Source organism: Neophocaena asiaeorientalis, unplaced genomic scaffold (assembly GCF_003031525.2).
Source record: "Neophocaena asiaeorientalis asiaeorientalis breed wild unplaced genomic scaffold, Neophocaena_asiaeorientalis_V1.1 scaffold264, whole genome shotgun sequence".
Classification (NCBI taxonomy): Eukaryota; Metazoa; Chordata; class Mammalia; order Artiodactyla; family Phocoenidae; genus Neophocaena; species Neophocaena asiaeorientalis.
The window spans coordinates 825,030-844,702 of record NW_020185332.1 but is presented as its reverse complement, the minus strand read 5'-3'; the positions used below and the strand labels follow the sequence as shown (position 1 = coordinate 844,702).

The window sequence follows — 19,673 nt, the reverse complement described above, 5'->3', positions numbered from 1 at the left end:
ACTACTGAGCCTGCGCTCTGGAGCCTGCGAGCCACAACTGCTGAAGCCCGCAAACCTGGAGCCCGTGCTCCGCAGCAAGAGAGGCCACCGCAGTGAGGCCTGGGCACTGCAATGGGGAGTGGCCCCCACTGGCCACAGCTGGAGAGGGCGTGCACTCAGCAATGGAGACCCAACAGAGCCAAAAATAAATAAAAATAAATTAAATTTAAAAAAGAAAAGAATCCACCAGCACATTAAATCACTAGGATCAGGAACAAGACAAGGATGTCCACTCTCGCCACTCTTATTCAACATAGTTTTGGAAGTCCTAGCCACAGCAATCAAAGAAGAAAAAGAAAGAAAAGGAATACAAAATTGAAAAGAGGAAGTAAAACTGTCACTATTTGCCAATGACATGATACTATACATAGAAACTCCTAAAGATGCCACCAGAAAACTACTAGAACTAATCAATGAATTTGGTAATGTAGCAAATACAAAATTAATGTAAAAAAAACCTAGGAATAAACCTGCCTAAGGAGGCAAAAGACTTGTACACAGAAAACAGTAAAACACTGATGAAAGAAATCAAAGATGACATAAACAGATGGAGAAATATACCATGTTCTTGGATTGGAAGAATCAATATTGTGAAAATGTCTATACTACCCAAAGCAATCTACAGATTCAATGCAATCCTTATCAAACTACCAATGGCATTCTTCACAAAATTAGAACAAAAAACCTTACGATTCACATGGAAACACAAAAGACCCTGAATAGCCAAAGCAATCTTGAGAAAGAAAAGCAGAGTTGGAAGAATCAGGCTCCCTGACTTCAAATTATACCACAAATCTACAGTAATCAAGACAGTAAGGTACTGACACAAAAACAGAAATATAGATCAATGGTACAGGATAGAATGCCCAGAGATAAACCCACGTACATATGGGCGCCTAATTTACGACAAAAGAGGCAAGAACATACAATGGAGAAAAGACAGCCTCTTCAATAAGTGGTGCTGGGAAAACTGGACAGCTACATGTAAAAGAATGAAATTAGAACACTTCCTAACACCATACACAAAAATAAACTCCAAATGGATTAAAGACTTAAATGTAAGACCAGACACTGCAAAACTTATAGAGGAAAACATAGGAAAAACACTCTTTGACATAAACCACAGCAAGATCTTTTTTGACCCACCTCCTAGAGTAACAGAAATAAAAACAAAAATAAACAAATGGGACTTAATTAAACGTAAAAGCTTTTGCACAGCAAAGGAAACCATAAACAAGACAAAAAGACAACCCTCAGAATGGGAAAAAATATTTGCAAATGAAACAACAGACAAAGGATTAATCTCCAAAATATACAAACAGCTCATGGAACTCAATATCAAAAAACAAACAATCCAGTTAAAAAATGCACGGAAGACCTAAATAGACATTTCACCAAGGAAGACATACAGATGGCCAGGAGGCACATGACAAAGATGCTCAACATCACTAATTATTAGAGAAATGCAAATCAAAACTACAATGAGGTATCACCCCACGCCAGTCAGAATGGCCAGTATCAAAAAATCTAGAAACAATAAATGCTGGAAAGGGTGTGGTGAAAAGGGAACCCTCCTACACTGTTGGTGGGTATGTAAATTAACACAACCACTATGGAATACAGTGTGGAGGTTCCTTAAAAAACTAAAAATAGAACTACCATATGACCCAGCAATCCCACTACTGGGCATATATCCTGAGAAAACCATAATTCAAATAGAGATATGCACCACAATGTTCATTGCAGCACTATTTACAATAGCCAGGACATGGAAGCAACCTAAGTGTCCATCAACAGATGAATGGATAAGAAGATGTGACACATATGTACAATGGAATATTACTCAGCCATAAAAAGAAACGAAATTGAGTTATTTTTAGTGAGGTGTATGGACTTAGAGTATGTCATACAGAGTGAAGTAAGTCAGAAAGAGAAAAACAAATAGTGTACGCTAATGCATATATATAGAATCTAAAAAAAAAAAAAAGGTACTGATGAACCTAGTGGCAGGGCAAGAATAAAGAGGTAGACACAGAGAATGGACGAGGACACGGGGTGGGAGGGCGAAGCTGGGGCAAAGTAGGAGTACCATCAACATATATACACTACTGAATGTAAAACAGTTGGCTGGTGGGAAGCAGCCGAATAGCACAGGGAGATCAGCTGGGTGCTTTGCGATGACCTAGAGGGGTGGGACAGGGAGGCTGGGAAGGAGGCTCAGGAAGGAGGGGATATGGGGACACGTGTATGCATATGGCTGATTCGCTTTGTTGTGCAACAGAAACTAACACGGTATTGTGAAGCAATTATACTCCAATAAAGATCTATTAAAAATAGAAATAAAAAAATAAAACAAGCTGACACTAAATCCTATGGAAAATGAGGCTTTTTATGTGTAGGATCGAAAACAGTGAAAGATTCTGAAAACGGTATCTCTTCCACATAGTCTTTGGCCTCGAACTTGCAACCTCAGTTTCCTTGCAGCTACTTCTGCGATAACAAGTGCCCCTATTCACTGCCACAACACAGGAGACGAGATTCCCTCAATAAAGTCTCCTCTCCCACAGCAGCAACAAAGGCTGGGCAGCCCAGCAGTGGGACTGGGGCTGTGAGGGTGACAGAGATAAGAGACACAGGTCTGGGTCCTCAAGCAGCTCACAAATCATTCACTGAATAAATAATTCTTGAGCACCTACAACGTGCAATTGCTCTATTTGGCTAGCTGTGCTTTGAGGGCACAAAGTCAAGGGAGAAAACAATTGAGAGCCTTTTTTTAATATACAAAGAACCCATTCATTCGTTCCCTCACTGATTCATTCAACTCACTTTTATTGAAAACCTAATATGTGCCCGACATTGTTCTAAGCCCTGGGGAACAGTGAACAAAACAAAGTCCCTGTCCTCGTGGAGTTTACACCCAATGGGAGAGACAGACAATAAAAAGCACATACATGATATATACATATTTTACACATATACATTTACATTGAGGTGTGTATAATATAGTGGATTCTGGATCCCAATAGCTTTGATTCAATCCCAGCTCTGTCAATTACTAGCTGTAGAGCCTTAGGGAAATTATTTAGCATATTTACATATAATATATGCGAAGTGTTTAGAACAGAGCCAGGCACTTGGTTAGTATTATATGTGTGTGCCATTAATATAAATTCCCTACTTACCAGGTAGAGATAAAGTGAGGAATTTTTTAAAAAGACATACAGATGATGGGGGTGATCAGAGAAGGCCTCTCTGAAGGAAGGGACATTTGAACTGAGACCTGAATGAGATAAGGGTGAGAGCCATGTTGGTAACCAGGGAAGAGCATTTCAGGCAGAGAGAATGGCGGGTGTAAAATCCCTGTGGTAGGATCATGCCTGGGGTGACAAGGAGCAGTAAGTTGCTGAGAATGGCTGAAGCAGAGAGAAGGAAGGAAGGCGGGTGAGGTGCCCGTGGGCTGGTGACATCAGGCCTTGTAGGCCAGAGTAGGGGTCTTGGATACTATTCTAAGAGTAATGAGAAGTCAACAGAGAGTTCTGAGCAACAGAGTGACAAAATTTATGTTTTAAAATCTTCTTTGTATGATGGTTCCTCAAAGCATTAAAAATATAATTACTATGCAATCCAACAATTCCACTTCCGGGTGTATACCCAAAAGAATTGAAAGTAGGGCCTCAAAGAGATATTTGGATGCCTTTGTTCATAGCAGCATTATTCACAATAGCCCAGAGGTAGAAGCAACCAAAGGAAGGACATTCTGACACATGTTAAACCTGGATGAGACTTGAGGATATCACGCTAAGTGAAACAAGTCAGTCACCAAAAGACAAATACTATATGATTCCACTTATACAAGGTACCTAGAAGTGTCAAATTCATAGAAACAGAAAACAGAATAATGGTTGCCAGGGACTGGGGTAAGTGGGTAATGGGGAGTTGTTTAATGGGTACAGAGGTTCAGTTTTGCAACATGAAGATTTATGGAGACGGGTTGCACAACAATGTGAATGTACTTAACTGCTGAACTATATACTTAAAAATGGTTAAGATGTTTGTATTTTAAAACAATTTTTTAAAAATCTGTGTGGAAAAGAGACCGGTGGCAAGTGAGAGTGGAACAGGTGTTTGTTTTCTATTGCTACACAACAAACTAACCCAAAACTCAGTGGCTTAAAACTACGATCATTTTATTCTCTCTCACAATTCTGTGGGTCAGTTGGGCTCAGCTGGATGGTTCTTCCGCTCCAGGTGACATCAGTCTGGGCTGCAGTCTATGAGGGTACCACTGGCTGAAATGCCCAGGATGCTCACCCACAAGCCTGGAACCTCTGTGGGGACCACGAAAAGGCTGGGCTCAGCTGGAACTCTGACAGGGGGGCTTCTCCCTCACTCCACAGCCTCAGGGCCTCTACCCCCTCATGTGGACTTTCCACGTGGCCCCTTCAATTTGTCTCTCCAGCAGAGTCGCTGGACTTCTTACAGGGGGCTCAAGGGCTCTCAGAAGTACAAAAACGTTCTCAATGCTTACACCAGAAATGCACCGAATCACATCTTTCCACGTTCTGTTGATTAAAATGGGTCACAGACCAGCTGAAATTCAATGTTGCAGAACCAGACGGGCATGACTCCTAGGAGGCCTGATTCATTGGGGACCATCTTTGGACAGTAACTAGGTGGTTATTGCAGCAATCCAGGTGAGAAAAAGCAAAGGCTTCGACCAGGATAATAGCAGTGGAGGTGGTGAGAAATGGTTGATTTAGAATATATTTTGAAGGTAAAATCAGAAAGATTTACTGATGACTCAGATATAAGCTAAGAGAAAATAAAAAGAGCCAAGGATGAGTCTAAGTGTTTTGGCCAAGCTGGTGGTGTCCTTAATCAGCCAGCGAAGTGTCACCAAGAGCAGTGGGCTTGGAGCCTTGGGGTCAAATCCTGCCTCTGTTATTTATCACCATATTATCTTGGTAACTCGATGTCTCTGAGATTCTACTTCCTGATCTGGAAGATGAGGATAATACCTGCTCACCCTTGGTTGTAAGGTCAGCATAGGATCCGATGAAATCTTGTATGTGAAAGCAACCGCCTTGAGTTCATCACAGATGCAGTGGCCGTAGGAAAACCACACACCTTGAAATCATGAAATCTGGTTCCATCCCAGGTCCCTCTTAGACTTGCTGTAAGAACTTGAGCAAGTCATTTACCCTCGCTTTGTATGTTTCCTTATAAACTCAGGCCGTAATATTTGCACTGCCTGTGTCAAACTCATTCTGTGAGAATCAATCACAAGAACGTGGAAAGCACTTTTGAAAAGGCATAAGACGGCAAATGGAAGGTATTATTATTGCATCACTAATGACAGATCCAATATCTAGGCTTGGGGTAAAAAAACAACAACGATAGGGTAGAATCTATATAATCCACCGTTTCTCATGTGACCCAGGGGTTCCAGGCTTGGCTTAAGGAACAACCAGGGGAGAATACCATTCAGAAGCCGCTGTAAAAAACACAACCCATAATTGCAAGTCAATCATAAGCATGGCATGAGAGTTTGTGAGTTATTCATAATAATGGAATACAGGTACCGAGCTTGTATTTGTAGCACTTTCACTCTGAGGGAAACTGTTTTGTTACTTGATTTTTTTAATGCACCGGAAAACTAAGGGGTGAAAGCAGCAGGTCATGTCATGGAAGCAAAGAAACAGCAGGAGCTGAGAAAAGAAAGGCCCAAATAAACGTCTTTCTTCAAAGGCGAGTGCGTGACATCTGGGACCAGGCCAGGTTCTGGAACCCAGGGCAAGGACAGCAGGACAGGAAAAAACTCCAACATCCCCAGCAACCAAAGACAGCCTTTGGGTTTTAAGGGCTCATCTGAAAGACACCGGCGCAGTAAATAGCCTGGTATTCAATTTATTCTCTGCAGAGGAATAAAAGACTGAGTCAATGCTGCAAGGATGTGAACTTGGGTTCTGAGGGAGTCAGGTGCGCCGGATGGTTTAAACACTAAACCGGCCCCTTCAGGCAGGGGAGCACAGGACATGGAAAGCAGTCATCGCCTTTTAAAAAGAGTGTTTCTGTTTTCATTATCTTTTAAGACTGTAGTCAGTGTTGAACGATAATAAGAAACTGGCATGGGGAAAAACACGTGCCCAATCACAGGCGTACACAATAAAAATGCTATTAGAGACTTTTGTGAATATAAATAGTTTTTAAAATGAGGCTGCTATGACTGGCATCTTAGATGCTACCTGAAAAAGAGTCACGTTTATATATTCCAACAGTTGCACCAGTCCCTGGTCTCAGCTTTCCACCGCAGAATGGGCTGGGTAATTTTTTTGGAATGAATATCAATGCAGACCAGTTGTGGGGTAAAGAAGGGGGGCGAGGATTGAAGTGGAGGGAGCACAGAGAGCAGAGAAAAAGGACTTGATGCCCAACAGGCGAAAACTGAAGAGGACAAAGAAATAGGAAGAATAAAAAGGAATAAGGACGGGTTTACTCAGAATCCCGTTAACAATGCATCCTCAATCGGCCCTTAGGAACAGGCTTCGCTTGGTGATTTTGTCCCTACATTTAGCCACAATCCCAAACAGTCAGGGTGGCTGTTCCTTTGCTTTCCCCATTCCGGTGAAGGCATGACAGTAATTAATGAGTATTCATTAATTACCTGCAAAAACATAATAATGTCCCTGCCGAAATTTCCTTTAATGGAATTACTCCCCCCTGCCCCTATATACACATGAGCTCACAAACGTCAAGGGGGCCTAGTTGAAAAGCAGGGGCACTTTGAAACTCCATTGCGGGGAATCTCCTGGCGCTCCAGTGGTTGGGACTCTGCGCTTCCACTGCGGGGAGCACAGGTTCGATCCCTGGTTGGGGAACTAGGATCCCTCAGGCCTTGCGCCCAGCCAAAAAAGAAAAAGAAAAAAGAAACGCCATTGTCAAGGTCAAAGCTCGGTGTGAATAATATAAAGTGAGTGTAAGCAAGGGTTTTCTGACACTGGGGAGTGCTGAACCCTGGAAGCATAATCAAAAGAGCTTGTAGAATTTCAGAGGCGTGGGCCTTCCCGAAGGTGGAGATACGGAGTAGAATAACCACTGCACATCTCTCATATCATTCAGGTACAAATACTTACTCAACCAGGCAACGATTCATGGTGGTTGGTCTGCTGGTTCTGAGACTACTGAGCACCAGCTGGAAAGGCAGTGGGGGCGTGGATATCTACCGAGTGAGTTTCAGCATCCGCAACAGGTCCCATCCACTTACTGGTGTTGAGCCCCCAGAGTGTGCGTTAAGAGATGAACACATACAGGTGGAAAGCACCACAGGGTAGTTGAGAATGTGGCACCAGAGCTGGGTCATTGCCATCTGGGCGCCCCATGAGGGCCTCAAGGCAGGACTCAAATCAGCCTGCTCTTCTCGCCGTCTCTCCGTGGACCTCCCACCACTCTTGGCTCTTTTAGCCCGTGGCACCGCCGTTGTCCTAGTTTCCGACTCCAAACTGAGAGTCAGCCCTCCCTGATGCCGTTGCTGCCCCTTCTCCTCCTCCCCGTTCATGGCAATCTGTCTGCCACCAAGTCCTTTAAGACTCTCCCCCATCTATCCCTTCTTTTCAAGTCCCTCTGACCTACCCAAGCTGAAGCCATTCCTCCTCCATAGGAGCTTCCCTCCCAGTCTCCTTCTGTTCTCATTTCCTTCTTCTTCCTCCAAACCATCCTGACATCGTGTCCAGATTGATCTCCCAATGTATAAATTGGCTCATACCATTCCTCTGCTCAAAAACTTCAAGGGCTCCCCACTGCCTATGCAACAAAGCCCAGGATTAGGTACCCTGTCATTCAGCCAAAGCCACCTTCCATTCTCCCATTGTCACATGTCTGCTTGGTGTTTTACCTTCCGCTCTGCTTACACTTGGTTCAGCCACCACCTCCACTGCCTGGCCATCCCCTGGCCTGAAATGACATTTCTCTTCCCTGAAACTATAGACAGTATACTTAGAGTCTCTAAGTGTATTTGGCGATACTCTTCCACATACACGTCCATGCGGCAATTCACGGCTCACTACCTGTGGCATCTTATCTGTTTCACATGACATTGTGCTGTTATTTAATGTTTTGCCTCTTTGTGTCTCCACTGCCTGATCAGGTTGAAAGCTCCTTGGTCTGCAAGCACTGCCCACATCTTAATTTGTTGGTGTATCTTAACCAACTGCTATGAACAGAGTAGGTGCTCATTAAATACTTATCAACTTAGGAGGGGAAAACCTTAAGAGCATTCTTCTCACAAAGGTCTTGAAAGTCAGCAATCTGTTCTGAAAATTACAGAAAAGGACTGCCGTCCCAAAAGGCTCCAGCTCTGGATAAGGCAACACTCCCCCTATGACCCACTTCATTTCACCTCCACAGCTCAACTCAAATTAAAAATTCAAGAGCTTTGCTGGAAACACCTGCCAGGAGTCAACACAGATCCCAGAAAGGAAATTCTATAAAGGCCCCCGGATCTAACCCAATCATGATGAGGTTAATTTTGGCTCATGACACAGCAAGCCCTACAGTTGGGGTTACAAGGACAGGCTCTGGCCTGAGCAGAGTGACAGCACATCCAGGCCCCCAGGGGTACACACACGCCCACCTGCATGCAGACTCAGACATACATAATCATCCTCAGCAGAATTTTGAAACTTCATTCCCGAATCGCCCATGGAATTGAATTTCTGGTATCTGCGTGCATATATGGATATGCGTTTTCCATTGCTTGTTTACACAGAGTATAAAACATCACTGTAGAGGAGTTGCCAATTTATGAACAGTTTGTCTGCTTCAAGTTCATTTGTTGGCTATTTGGAACTCAGATCGCATTCTTTCCTGGAAGCAACAGTGTGCCCAAGCCCACTTAACCCTTAACGTACTGTGTTTTAGTACCACAAAATGATGTTCATTCTATTCATCGGGGGTTTGCAAACTCAAATGCCTGTAGTGGCCAGGTGGACAATGTAAATGAGGAGAGTTGGGTCAGGAGACCAGGGAATGATGGAGATCACTGCGCATGTCCCATCTAAAGGGTGCAGCCCCTCCCCAGCTCAAGCAGTGGCTGCCCTGGGAGAATGCAGGCCCAGTGCAGCAGATCAGGAGAAGCAAAACACCAAAATCTCAGGTGAAAATAGTTGGTGAAAAGATTTATACACAGTGTAGATGAAATAAGACACATCGTTGGGCTGAAATTGAGCTCATGCTTGCAACCTCTATTTAATAATGTTGCTTCTTTGAGGAGAAAAGCATTTTAAAAAGAAAGCATTTTAATTTCTACAAATCAACACCAGGAAAGTACCTCCCCTCTTCTGGTGAGGTGGGTGGCTCTTCCTGGGTACCAGTCCTTGCATGAGAGAAGGCTAACGTCTCTGGGGTTCTTAAAACCCAAGGCTGCTGTAGGGTCCCTGGTCTAAATCTAAGCCCCACACCTGGCCCCATCACTGAGTGTGAAGATGTGACCTGCCCACTCCTTTCTGATGTGTCAGGGTCATTTGTTAATAGGGTATGTGTAAGTCAGGACCTGCCTGTGTTTTTCTTTATGTTATGGTGCTGGTTGTTACTATTGCTCTATTATTTTGTATGTTTTTGTTTGTTTGTTTGTTTTTACTAATTATAAATGTTATATAAGTTCACTGTAGAAAATCTGTACATTTTTCCCTCCTTGAAGTAATCACTGTTAATAGTGATTTCCTGTTTTTCAATCTTTTCCTTTCCAATTTTTTTCACATCACGTAAGGGTAGTGGGTTGAATGATGCCCTCCACTCCACTTCCCCCTAAAAAATTATGTCCACATCCTAATCTCTGGAACCTGTGAACATGACCTTACTTGGAAAAGGAGTCTTAAGGATCTTGAGATGAGAATTTAGCCCATGGCACCACTGTTGCCCTAGTTTCCAGCTCCAAATCTAGTTATCCCTCCATGATAGATTATCCAGGTAGCTCCTAAGTCCAGTGACAAATATGCTTAGAAGAGACACACAGAGGAGACACACAGAAGAGGAGAAAGCAATGTGACCATGGAGGCAGAGACTGGAGTGATGCAGCCACAAGTCAAGGAATGCCAACAGCCACCAACAGCTGGAAGAGGAAAAGAACAGACCCTAGAGCCTTGGGAGGAAGCACGGTCCTGCCAGATTTCAGACTTCTGGTCTCAAGAACTGTGAAAGAGTAAATTTCTGTTTTGTCAATTTTGTGGAAATTTGTTGAGGCAGCCCTAGGAAAATAATACAACAATACATGAATAAATGGATGTAATTAATTCAAACAATACAGGATTATGTAAAGTAAAAAGGGTGATAGTCTCTTACGTGCCACACAAATCCCTCTGTGTTCCCCATGAGTAGTAACTGTTTGGTAATAACCTTTCTAGGCCTTTTCCTATGCATGTCACACACACACCCACAGACACACACACACAGAGGCATATGCACATAAATATAATTATACGTCTTTTTTCAAATAAATGATAGCATGGTATTCTGCTATTTGCTCTTTTTAAAATTCAATATTTCTGGGGGATATTTGCATGTCTGTACATAAAGATCTGCCTTACGCTTCCAAATGACTGCAGTATATTCTATGAACATAGCCTATGTCATTGTTTTCAATGATTCTAAACTTAGTAACAATATTACAATGATAAATCAAAGTTGACTCTATTCACTTGGCTACAACTGAACTTATTTCCCCCCTTTTCAATCTACACATCAAATATACATATATAGATATATATATAGAGAGAGAGAGAGAGTGTGTGTGAGAGAGAGAGACAGAGACATTAGTACTGTTCACCAAATATCTCTGGCTGTCTTCTGCCCTTGGAATTGGGTGTGACCCAGTGACTTGCTTTGGCTAGTGATATGTGAGCAGAAGTCACTAGTGTCATTTCCAACTGGAATCCTTAAGAGTGTGTCCACAATTTGACTCATTCTTCTTCCCCTGCAGAGCAATTGCAGAAGCACTAAAGGGAGGCTCCATCAGCCTAGCTCTCTTGGTAAGGATGACACAGAGTGGAGGGACAGGGAATTCCCTGGAGGTCCAGTGGTTAGGAATCCCTACTTTCACCACCGAGGACGTGGGTTCCATCCCTGGTCAGGGAACTAAGATCCCACAAGCCTCGTGGCATGGCCAAAACAAACAAACATTTGACACCCCAGAGTGGAGGGACATATAGTGTGAACAAGAAATAACCTTTGTTGTTTTAAATCACTGAGATTTGAGGGTTGCTTATTGCTGCAGCACAACACAGCTAATCATAACTGATTTTACATAAATAATATATGTGATATATACATTATATATCATATGTACATATCATATTATTTAAAATATATACACACATATATTTTTATATATTCATATATATATATATATATATCCTACCCTTCTAAAATTGGAGAAAGCTTAAAACAAGTAGTTTGAAAGAAAAATGTGTGGTTTATTACAGCCTGCTCAGTATTAATCAACAATACAATTAACAATACATTTTTTACTTCCCGTTTAGTTATTTATCCTTTTTACATTTTCACTAAGATGATGAACTTAATGCCAGTGGAAATGAAACACCATGCTATCAATATCAGGCTTTCCACACTGGCCATAAGTAAACAAATATGTTGTGTGGATATGTGGGTCCGTGGACTTGTTTTTTTAAATCTCTAAATGCCACTATGCTCTGCATCTATTAATGAGGCTGTAGGTTTCAGGTTATTTTCTTTGGTTTAATGTACATTTGAATTAACAGTGCTCTGCGGGCTCAAAGAACAGCCCTTCTCTCTTGCTTCTGGATGGGGGATTGGCAGGTGCTGTTTGCATTAGGGAGTGAGGAAGTGCTTTTCTCTGATCAAGTGATGCCTCAAGCTGATTAAAGAACGTTGTTTGTAGAACTGGAAGGGGATCAAAATGCCTTCAGTGCTCCAAGTCAGAAAAGACAAGGCCTTGAAGGCTAATATGGTGAATATAACAAGAGCCTTATGGTTTCAATGAAAGATATTGAAGAGCCAAGCCTTTTCTCTCCTGGGGAGAAGAGTATTTTTTAATGATATCTCTTAAATTGTCAGATTTAATAGAAAAAAATGAGAAGAAAACCCTCCTGCTTTTCCCCACCCAAACACTGCAATCAGAGAAGTTTCCTTAATCATGGCTCTGACCCCATCACAATTCTACACGGAAGATGGGCTGCAAATACTGGCAGCCTCCCACTTTCCTGGGTTTGATGACGGCAGTCAGCGACACAATGAATGATGCCTCTGATGATGATGACATTTTAAATTTAAAATTCAAATATTCAAAAATGCCAAGGTGACCTATCACCTGTCACAGTGGGATTTTAAGAGAGGATCTTAATCTGGGGGATACAGCATCACTCCTCTTAGTAGCAACTAAGGGGTAAAACAAAAGGAGATGGTTCTTACCCACCAGATGCCCTAGACACACTGCCCACTCCAAGTTGATCCTGTGTTAGCAAAAGGGGCTGGACTCTATGCAATGATTCCTCAGTGAATTCTGGGCCCAGCGTAAATCAGTGCTACTTGAAGATTAATAGAACGTGAGTTTGTATTGGTGGAGTTTTCTCCTCCTTAGCTTGAACTAACCAAGGCAGCATTATCTATCATTCATTTACTTTCATATAGCCTCTGAATTATTGGCTTGGTTCTCTCTTTTTTTTTTAAGTCATTTATGCTGCTCTCAGATACTTAATAAATACCATCGTTTTAAATATAACTTATTGAGTTCAAATGTTTGTTATAAAGCATTATTATGGTAGTGCTATGGTCTGAATGTTTGTGTCCCCCTAAAATTCATATGTTGCAATCCTAACCCCCAAAGGTGATAGCATTAGTAGGTGGGGCCTTTGGGAGTTGCTTGAGGTGGAACCCTCATGAATGGAATTAGTGCCTTATAGAAGAGGCTCCAGAGAGACCCCTAGCCCCTTCTGCCATATGAGGATTCAATAAGAAATCTGAAACCCAGAAGAGGACCCTCACCCAACTATGTTGCCACTGTGATCTCCAACTTCCAGACTCCAGAACTGTGAGAAATAAATTTCTGTTTTTTATAGACTACCCAGTCTGTAGTATTTTGTTATAGCAGCCTGAACAGACTAATAAAGGTAGGCAGGATTCTAAGATGGTCTCAGGATTCCTGTGCCCCAGTGTACACACACCTTCCCCAGGTTACTCAGTTAAACACTGATCTAGGTGCTGCTGTGAAGGGATTCTGCAAATGCAATTAAATTCTCAAATCAGTTGACCTTAAAATAGAAGATTATCCTCAGTGGCCCTTAAAGGAACTGGGTTCTCCAGGTGAAAGAGATTTTGAAGTGTGAAAGGGCCTATGGAGGGGCCACATGGCAAGGAACTGTGGGTGGCCTCCTAACATCCAGCCCATCTTTAGAGCCCTGCTTAATATCCAGCAAGAGAAGAGGGGCCAGGGTCCTACAGCTGCAAGGAACTGAATTCTGCCAACAACTCTGTGAGCTTGAAAGAAGACCCCAAGCTTTAGAAGGGAATCAGCCCAGCTGACACATTGATTTCAGTCTTGTGAGACCCTGAGCCAAGAACCTATTTCGGCCATGCCCCGGCTTCTGACTCCAGAAACTGAGGTAATGAATGTTTGAAGCTGCTAAGTTTATGGTAATTCATTATGCAGCAAAAGAAACCTAATACGAACAGAAATAGGCCTCGCTCTGCCCTAAAATGTAAAGAAAGTTAAGTATAATGTAATTTTAACTTTCGGCCCTCATTCTTCTTCCTTTAGAACAAGATAACAAATGTGTAGTTTAACATGCCTTTTGATTATTAAGTAACTAAATTTAAGGTTTAAAATGTAATACTTTGTTTATATTTATCCAAAACCTGGAGGATTTCCTAGAGGTTAGGATTATTACTAAGTACTCCTTATTCTCTTTTCCATTTTTTTTCACATTTCTACCATCATTATTAGGTTTTAGAATTCAAAGTTCATCATTGTAAGATATAAAATGGAATTCACTTTCCCAAATTCAAACATACACAGTAACAAAATAGTAAAATAAACAGGAAAACTCCTTGTAATACATTCATCCAATGAAATAACTCTTCACCATGACTGGTATTTCACTGGTAATAATAATCCTACAAGATGAATGAAAACAATTTCATCAAATAACACCAATACAAAAAAATTAAAATGACAAATAGTGACGTTCCTATATTTGAATTATAAATGGCTATCCACATAACTGAATTTTCTTTTAGTCAGCTTCAAGACTTAAAGGATTTTCTTTTTCTTTTCTGTATTAATCATTGAAGCTTAGTTTCTAATTAATTGTGGAGCATCTGGATCTTTGAGCTCCTTGGATGAAGGTATTGTTTAATGCTAAGGTTATTTGCTGGTTTGTTTCTTGTCTCAAATAATTGGTTGCATTTTAATGGCAACATGTGAAAGGCCAAATTTCAACAGCTCAGATACCAGCGCAGAAGGTACTTTAGCTGAAGCACCCTCCCCGCAAACAAAAATCAGTGAAACAGCGCCCCTTTGTGGTAGAAGGGCAAAACTATCGGTACGTTAACAGTACAGTAAAAATCTTGGCGAGATACAACTGGTAAGCACAAAATAATTTTCTCTTTTAAAAAATTAGAAAGAGTGAAGCAGAACATTTTAGACTAATCATTGCAAAGTGGATTATGGGGACTCACAGGGTGTTTAGAGAGCCAAGAGGGAGTCATTGTATCTGCTGAGAAAAGTGAAAATCAAGGATTAACAGCCTTTAACAGATAGGAAATTAAATTATCCCTAACACAAGTAGCAGAGCAATCTCAACAGCAGTTTGTCCTCCAGTGACTCTTCCACTGAGATGGAGCACAAATGAAATTAAGCTGATTCTTCAGCTAAATGGGATAACGTTACACATTTGCATGACCCTTTAGAGTCATTGACGCATTAATACTAATACTCAGCAACATCTGTTTGGCTAGCTGTATTTTATCATTGAAATCACTAAGGCCCAGGGAAGTTAGGAAAGTAGTAGGGTCAATATTTGAAACCCATTGTTTCCAATTCCCTAAACTAAAATAACTGAGTTTATCCAATGGTCCGCTACGAAGAAGGTACCCCATTCTGTACCTGGCTGTTTACCAGCTGAAAGGTGGCATGGCTGGGTCATCACTGCCTGGACTCTGTAACCAAACTGCTTGGGTTCCAAGTCTTGCTTGAGTGTGTGGCCTGGGGCAATTATTCAGTCCTCCTGTACTTTGGTCTCCTTGCCTGCAAAATGAAATTGGTAACAGTATTACAGTCCAGGCATTGTTTTGAGGAGTAAATGAGAAAACACAGGAAAAGTGCTTAGAGCAGGGCCTGGCACCTAGTAAAAGCTTGAGAAACATTAGCGGTAAGTAGTTGATGCGGCATAGATTGACAAGCTCTTCAAAAAGTTGCCAACTTTGCCTTATATTTAAAGACTTCTAGGATGCATATCAGATATCAGCAGTGGTAAATTTCTTGGGAGAAGTAGACTTTGCATGCAAGCAGAACTTCACCGTTTTTACTTGGCATCCTTCAGAATTGTTGGAATGTGTTGCAACAAGCAGGTTAATAAATAAAGACAGAATATTTCAAAGCCTGCTTCAGTAATCCCCTCTAGCCCTTGGAGCTCACTGTCCAGAATTCCTTTTATATACTTAACCTCCCGGCCCTCTTAGCTCTTTGTAAAGATGCCCCACCCTCTCTGGGCTAACCCTTGGATGAGTCCTTTTGATAATAATCCAGTGGTTGCTGATGTCTGCACTCCCAGGGCGCCTCTGCAAAAAAGGCAGGCGAACACTACAAACCCTGCAGCATAAACACGCTCGTGTTCAGCCTGAAGGAGACTGCAGTCAGGCACCAGCTAAACCAGACCACAATCAGAGATTTCTATCAGCAAGAGAGCACTACAAGCTGTCACAGCATTATGCTATCTGGGCACCAGGTTGTCCATCTGCGCTCGGATTGACAAGGAAAGGGAAAACTGCAAAGGAAGCAGGCCACCAAGCATCCTTCCCAGTGTGGCACTGAAATTTAGAACTGCTGGAGGATCCTGAAGCAGTTTCATCAGGACTTTTAATATCCAGTGAGGAGTTTTTAAACAAATAGGCAAGTCTTCGGCAAGTTCCTTAATCTCCTTTGTAAAGTGGGTGTGTATTCCTTAGGGTAACACAGCTGCTATAAGAAAAGTTTATTTCTCCCCTGCAAGAGACCCCTGTGGATGCTCCTGGGTAGGCAAGGCAGGGCTGTGCTCTGCACAGTTCTTCAGGGAACTATAAACAGTTCCCTGAAGAACTGCACAGTTGGTGCGAGGGGTCGGTGTGTGTGCTGTCTAACATGCAGGCTTCCAAGATCCCCTGGGCTTTGGCATCCATTCAGGAACAGGAAAGAGCAATATCCATGGGAGGTTTTTAAGGGTCAGGCCTGGAAAGGGTGCCATTCCATTCTGTGGCCACACCTATCTACGTGCAAGGGAGGCTGGGAAATGTGTTTCACCTGTGCCCAGAGGAAAAAAGGACATGGATTTGGTTAACAGAGAGCCAGTCTCTGCCACAAGAAATCACATGTAGACCAGCACTGTAAAAAGAGGTGAGACCAGAGTGGGCCGAGCTGGAGTCGTCATAGGTACACGTGCTGAGGTGATGGTAGAGCCAACTGACTTAGGGCTAAGGGGTCTGAGTTAAGGACAGACAAGGAGTCACCAGTGCCGCTCACCGAAGGGTCTCAGCGCACTGCCTTCAAGCCAGGAGGGAGCATCCGCACTACGCAACACAAGCACCCCACCCCACACTTTTTCGACCTTGGATGTGTTTTCACGTGACTAGCTCTGGCCAATAGGCAGAAGCAACATGTATCACTTCTGGACTGAGCTTTTAATTGCCGTTGTGGGCTGTCTCGAGGGCTCCCTTCCCTCTGCCAATGGACAGCAAACAGTGTTCCAGTGAGTACTGGCTCCATCAGCCTGGGCCCTGGAGAAAGGATACAGAATGGATCCTACAGGTACCCACGCAACATCTTGTTTTAAGTCACTGGTATTTTTGAAGTTGTATATTACTGCAGCGTAACCTAGTTTATTCTGACTGACAGAGAAACATATTTGTATCTACAAACGAATCAACAAAAAGGCATTCTTGTCCATTTTAGATCATCAGCTCGAAGAACTAAGGGAGCATGCTTTCGAGAACATACTTTGTACATTATTGCTGCCATGCCAGCAGAAGAAGTGCTTGATGGGCCTTGGATTATTTTAAATACCGATAACATCAACTTTCAACAGGCCCCAGACATACTCTCGACCTTAAAAGATCATTAGTCCCAATTTAGAGAAAGTTTAAAGTTACGAAATGCTAAAGAGAGATGTTAAGGACATATAATCAGAAGTAAAAGAAAAATGAAAATGGGAGAGCTTTGGAGGGAATCATGGGCAGCTGTTAGAAGCATTTTTATGTAGGGGTCAAATCCTTTTGCTTGTCTGTCCTCTGGGGTCTCTAGAACTGACCTCCTGCACTGTTGGTTGCCCATGGGCCCTCCTAGTGCTCTGGTCTGTGGACCAGCGCTGTAATGTTCACCTAACTTGTGAAATTCTGTCTCAGATCTCACTCATATCGTCCCACACTGCAGATAACTTGACATTAAAATGCAGTGAGGGGACTTCCCTGGTGGCCCAGTGGTTAAGAATCTGCCTGCCAGTACAGGGGACACGGGTTCGATCCCTGGACCAGGAAGATCCCACATGCCACATAGCAACTAAGTCCGTGCTCCACAACTTCTGAGCCTGCGCTCTACAGCCTGAGAGCCACAACTACTGAGCCCGTGTGCTGCAATTACTGAAGCCCACGTGCCTAGAACCCAAGCTCCGCAACGAGAAGCCACCCAATGAGAAGCCCATGCACTGCAACAAAGAGTAGCCCCCTCTCGCCGCAATCAGAGAAAGCCCACACGCAGCAACGAAGACCCAACGCAGCCAAAAATAAATAAATATTTTAAAAAATGCAATGAGTGAGGGAACATGACTTTTTAATATGTTCCCCTAGAGTAAGTGATCAAACAGGATACTCTAGTTCTGCTCACTTTAGCATAACAGGAAGTGCCAATGTTCCCAGCCAGCTGGTTGAGCTTCCTTAACTATTGCTCAACAAGTTGACTAGAAACTCCTTGGATACAAGAGCTATATTTTATTCATCTGTGAATAGCATGGTAATTAGTGAAGAGCCTGTTTTGGATTCAGCCAGATTCTGTCTTGAATATTGATTCCATCATTTAATAACTGTGTCATGTTAGACACTTAACCTCTGTAATCCTGTTTCATCATCTGTAAAATGGGGATAATAGTGCCTGACTCCACTGACTTGTTGTGGAAATTAAATGTGACACTTCTTTGTAAAGCTCCTGATGCAGCTCAAAAGTCTTTGTTGAGAGCTTGGCGGAACAGTGGCTTCCATCCAGCCAAGAGTATGATCTCAGAAGAGACCGTGTGTTAGTCTCTATCAAATTTAAAGGGAAATTCCTTTGCCAGAGGCTGCAAACGCCATCATGTTGAGGTTGAATAGATAATGTTTACCTCAGAGGAAAAGATTAGTTTCCATTTTATCTGCACTGTTTGAATTTTTATATGGATTAAAAATACAAGAAATTAAAAATAAATACAGCTTTTTAAAGGGGAAAAAATGTTGGGCTGGCAGCGGTGCTGGCTTCTTTGCTGGCTCTTTTAGCTCTTTCAGTGATAGCAAGAGCAACAAACAGAACATACTAATAATTGTCTATATTAATACAAAACTAATAATTATCCATATTAATAAGGCAGCCCCATTCCCATATGAACCTGAGGGTAGAAACAAAGTACAATAATCCTTCAGAGTTGCACCAAATCTTCGCAAGACTTTAAACTAGCTTCCATGCACAGACGGTTCCGACTTCCCATGGTTCCACTTACAATTTTTGGACTTTGCCACGGTGTGAAAGTGATACCCACCTGGAATTTTTATCTTTTCCGGTCTAGCGTTACTCTTGCGTGATGCTGAGCAGGCGGGCAAGTCCCAGCTCCCAGACAGCACAGGGTAAACAACCGATACGCTTGCAACCATTCTGTTTTTCACTTTCAGCAGTGTTCAATAAATTACTTGAGATACTCAACACTGTCATAAAATAGGCTTTGTGTTAGATGATTCTGCCCAACTGTAGACCAATGTAAGTGTTCTGAGCAGGTTTAAGGTAGGCTGGGTTAAGCTGTGATGTTGGGTCGGTTAGCTGTGTTAAATAAATTTTCAAATTAGATGGGCTTATCAGGACGTAACCCCATCGTTAAGCGGAGGAAGACCTGTATTATGGTTGTCTCCCTTAAGTCTTTTGCGTGGTTTCCACCCCTCCCAGGCAATTCCACCCCCAGGCAATTGTAGGGAGGGGAGAAACTGAGGCGGGGTTGAGGGGAGACTGTGGGCCCAGCTGCAGCGCCCACACCGCCGGCCTCCTGCTGCTCGCAACCCCAGGACGCGGGCCGTTACAGCGGTTTCGGTGCGGAGTCCGGAACGCTTAGGCCGCCGCCAGGAGGTCCCACCGGCCGGGAACTCCGCGGAAACCAGGCCGAGGGGGCGGGCCCGGGGCCTCG

General features: G+C 42.8%; 1 long non-coding RNA gene across 3 annotated transcripts in view; it reads right to left on the bottom strand.

Annotated features, from left to right (window-relative positions):
• LOC112393176 (uncharacterized) overlaps positions 1–19,617 on the bottom strand; it is a 33,226-nt gene extending 13,609 nt beyond the window's left edge. The window contains exons 1-3 of one of the 3 annotated variants that reach the window (XR_003001848.1): positions 19,041–19,617; positions 15,173–15,313; positions 11,484–14,783 (exon numbers count right to left, since the gene is read on the bottom strand). This is a non-coding gene — a long non-coding RNA (uncharacterized LOC112393176). Of the gene's footprint in view, positions 1–11,483; positions 14,784–15,172; positions 15,314–19,040 lie in introns of those variants that run through there. The other 2 variants (XR_003001847.1, XR_003001846.1) reach the window with 2 other exon arrangements.
• Between the last annotated feature and the right edge of the window lie 56 nt (positions 19,618–19,673).